The sequence below is a fragment of the Mus caroli genome, unplaced genomic scaffold (genome assembly GCF_978045245.1).
Source record: "Mus caroli unplaced genomic scaffold, Mus_caroli_1 scaffold_17, whole genome shotgun sequence".
NCBI classification, from domain to species: domain Eukaryota; kingdom Metazoa; phylum Chordata; class Mammalia; order Rodentia; family Muridae; genus Mus; species Mus caroli.
Genome location: NW_028227272.1, coordinates 24,835,190 through 24,838,730, shown reverse-complemented (window position 1 = coordinate 24,838,730; position 3,541 = coordinate 24,835,190). Strand labels below are relative to the sequence as shown.

The 3,541-nt window shown below is 42.3% G+C and overlaps 1 pseudogene; it reads left to right on the top strand.

Annotated features, from left to right (window-relative positions):
* The first annotated feature begins 347 nt into the window (after positions 1–347).
* LOC147000613 (zinc finger protein 106 pseudogene) lies at positions 348–3,213 on the top strand (annotated as a pseudogene).
* The last annotated feature ends 328 nt before the right edge of the window (positions 3,214–3,541 follow it).

Sequence of the window (3,541 nt, the reverse complement as noted above, 5' to 3'; positions counted from 1 at the left end):
AAATATCAGTATATTATTCCATTCTCAATTTTATGATAAAATATCCTACTTTTATTATATAGAGTTGAAACTAAGACTAGGGGAACAGCTGCAGAATTACTCATATCTGTCCACAGCTCTAGGTTACTTTCATTTCCACCTAGAGCTGGTGACTGTAACATGCAGTTCTTTTGATTCATGAACAGCCTTCACTTTAAAATTATTGGTAACATCTAATTTCTGAATATCAAGTAGGCTCCTACTAGATCTTGCAGAGTCACCAAATACAGGTTTAATCAAGGAAGGAAGAAAGAGAAGGAACAGTAAATAGATAAAGAGATTGATAAGTACTAAGAATAATAGCAGGAATGACACTAGGTTCTTTCGACAAAGAAGCAGGCCTTGGAGCCTCTCAGTACTCCTACTGGGGCCCACAAGTGGCCATAGCCTTGTGCTCTAAAACACAGTACCCCAGGCAGGGTTGTCTTCCTTGTCATCAGGGGTCCCAGGCATCTAGAGTTTTATGTGGGGTGTCTCCAACAACTTAGTTCTGAAGCCATTTTACATGATCATAGCAGGGGAACACAGATTTATGTTACCCAAATTCTGTGTTACAATGTGAACACAGTTTATACATTTTTATAGTTTTACAGAGCAAAGAAAGCTATATGTCAAGAGAAGTCCAAAATACATTGGCAGATACAACAGAGAGGCACAGCAGGATGGGGAAAGCTTTGCTTTGGTCTGATTTTTGGTGGATCCATGTTTATACCTACCTTTTGTAATTCAGACACTAGATGATGAAGAGAGGCTACCTGAAAATTAAAGTAGAATAATTTATCATTCTTTGCCTGGTAGAAGTAAACATGGGTATCTGTTAAACAAATATGCTGCTTAAGTGAAAATAATACTCTAGAGAGAGTGAATCAATTATGTAATATATCTAAGGGAAGAGGGAAGGCTAAGGAAGAAGGGAGGTTCTGAAAGTTTCGAGATGAGGCAAAGTTTCATTCCTGAGTAGTTAAAACTGCAGAAGGTAGATGCATATATAAAGCGTCACTGCAGGAGGGTCTTGTGAGCAATTCAGAGACAAGGTCATTCAGCAATGATTATACCATGAAAGGTGTGACTGTCTCACCCTGGGATCTAGAACTGTATTGCATTGAGAAGCAGCCACCCAGGTTCTAGGGATGCAAAAAGGTATTTGGGATTTTGTTGTAGATAGCCCTGGTGATGTTTTATTTTGATGGTAATTCAGATTCCCCAAGAGGGTCTGCTTGGGACAAGGAGTGAATCATGTACTCAGGACTTCATGTGTGGGAGGTACTGACAAAGAAAATGAAGCCCAGCAGAGTCCTTCACCTACTACTGCACTGAGTGCTGCCCAGAGTCAGAAGGCAGTCATGTATCTCGAACTGGGAGAGGCACCTCTGATGCCCTCTTTCAGAACAGGTGAAAGGGTTGGAAACATTCTTACCCAGTGGCGACATAGTGCATAGTTACCATCTGATCACAAATACCTTCCATGCATTCAGCCCGAGACCTCCACAGCTGGGAGAGGTCTACCCCACTATCAGAGCTCCATGCCCAGGAGAGCACTGGAGAAGGAAATTCACTCTCAACAAGAGCATCTTCAGGTCATGCAATCTCCAGGTTAGCAGAAGCAGCCACTGATGGCAGCTGTACCTCTGGTGGTGAGCGAAACGATAGTCACAGAATTAGAAAGAAGCAAAAAGCTTCCGGAGATGGATCTTCCCCTGAACTACCAAGTCTTGAGAGAAAAAAATAAAACAAGGAAAATTAAAGGAAAGAAAGAACGTTCTCAGGTTGACCAGCTACTGAATATTTCCTTAAGAGAGGAAGAACTGAGCAAGCATGGGCAACAAGCTCCTGCAGGCGTGGACTGCACTACAGACAGCTTATGTTGAAGTTCAGAGGCTACTCATACTCAAGAAGCAGAGATGGGTGGAGATGAGTGTGCTGAGGACTCACAGAATACAGATTCTACAAGGATTGCAAGAAACACCTGAACCTCCTGAGCACCCAGACCAGGCTCCCTGTAGCCTCATAGCATAGGAACAAAGAAACAGCTGATCTCAAACATCTGTTGAGACAGCTCTGCTGCCTGCACCTTTTTCCTGGAGTTTCTGGATTCACTTCCTTCCCATGCATCTCTACCATCCTCTGGAAGCCCACTCCAAATAACCACTTGTACTTTCCAAGCCCATGGTACTGCCCCTGATTCACTGGTTCAGATTAAAAGAGTCCATGTCTCCTGAACAAGAAGGGAATATGAGTGCCCTGCCACAAGGCTGTGCTCCAATGTGTCCAAGGAATTACTGCCAACTAATAGTAAGTAAGCTTTTATGTGATTTCAGGGCATCCCTGAAGGGCAGTTATCCACTGTGTAAAACCTATTGAAACAAAGCCATACATGTCAGCTCAGGCGTTTAATCCAACATTCGGGAGGCATAGGCAGGTGGATCTTTGAGTTAGAGGTCAGATCTCAACTTTATCTACATAGCAATTTTAGGCCAGCTGTGGCTCTATAATGAGACCTTGTCTCAGAAATAAAATTTCGAATTACTATAGTTAGTTTTTCATTGACAGATACTTCTTATAGAAGAATTGTTTGCGAGTACTTCAGAGAATGTGGAGTTGAAGAGATGGCTCAGCATGTCAAGGTTTGTCAGCAAACTAAGGACCTGAGTATAAATCTCTAGAATCCACAAGAAGGAAGAGAACCTGAACCCCTCCCTGTATGCACTTCTGTGCTAAAACATACAGAGAAAATAAGTGTAAAGTCTTTAAAAACTAATAAAATATTTCAGAGAATTAAAAACAGAAGAAAGGAAGAAAGATTCCAATCATTGGGTGAGTAGGTGGGACTTCCAGGTCAGACAGAGGGACACAGTCTCCACAGAAGAGGAGAGGAGAGTGGGCTGGAGGACAGGAGATGAGGGCAGCAGAGATGTAGGTAGCAGAGACCATGTTTCAGGTGGTGGATCCATTTGAATCTACTACTGGAGGATTTAACTTAGATTGGCCTATAATTAGGATGTTAGTTGTTGTGCCTAGGGTTTGAGTTACCATTGATTCTGAACTAAGTTTTTATGGTGTTTTCCTTCAGGTGGCGGCTTAACTGGGTTCCTGAGAGAAAGGTATGGCAGCAAAGTGTGGGTTTGCAAGAAGTGCATCCCAAAAGGTTGTGGGAATTTTGAAGCACAGGGCTAGCGTGGTAGTGACCCCCCCCAGTGAGAAATTAGTGAGTCGGGTGGCGAGATTTTGGAGCTCCTGGACAGAGAGTTTGCCAAAGATGAAAACAAGGCCTGCCAGTGCCTTGCTGGAGATAGTGTGGATTGTATTTTTAAATATTTCACACTACAGGATTAAGGTTGTCACTCAGCACTGTGAATTTATTGCAGTCTATGTGTTTTGGGAAATAAACTCGTTCTACAATTATATGTTTAATTGATAGGGAGTTCATCCATTGCTTTCTATGAGTCACTAGTTACACTTGGAGATTTTTAAGTTTAAAATTAAAGAACCCAGATGCCTCTCA